Below are 529 nucleotides of genomic sequence, written 5' to 3'. Positions count from 1 at the left end.
AGGCTACAGAATATTTATTACCTGTTTTATTATTATTATCATTATTCTGCTACCCCATGTGGGCATGTGGGATCTCAGTTCCTTGACTAGGAATTGAATTCATGTCCCCCTGCAGTGGAAACATGGAGTCTTAACCCCTGGACTGTCAGGGCAGTTCACAAACATCATTTTCAAACCTGAAATACTAGGGGGTGCCATTTAGCCAAATAATGACCAAAATTTTTCTCTGTTCTGCTACAGTTACAATCGTAGATACCATAATCTTTTAGTTATTATTAATGGTAAACGTAATTATTATTTTACTATTTATAAAAAATTGTGGTCAGAAAATATTTAAATTGTACATTCTAAAAGGAACATTCTGTTTTTACATGAAAACTAATATTTATTTACCAAACGTGTAAAAAGCAAAACAAAACACGGAACATATGTTAACTTAAACTGCTAAAATAGTTTGAGTCCCAGGGCCATATATGTAACAGGGATTTCTAGGCAATAATCAAAAAATTGGAAAAGTCATCTAACACTG

The sequence above is a fragment of the Bison bison genome, unplaced genomic scaffold, assembly GCF_000754665.1.
Source record: "Bison bison bison isolate TAMUID 2011002044 unplaced genomic scaffold, Bison_UMD1.0 scf7180017864468, whole genome shotgun sequence".
In the NCBI taxonomy this organism is placed as follows: domain Eukaryota; kingdom Metazoa; phylum Chordata; class Mammalia; order Artiodactyla; family Bovidae; genus Bison; species Bison bison.
This window is presented reverse-complemented; position numbering follows the sequence as displayed.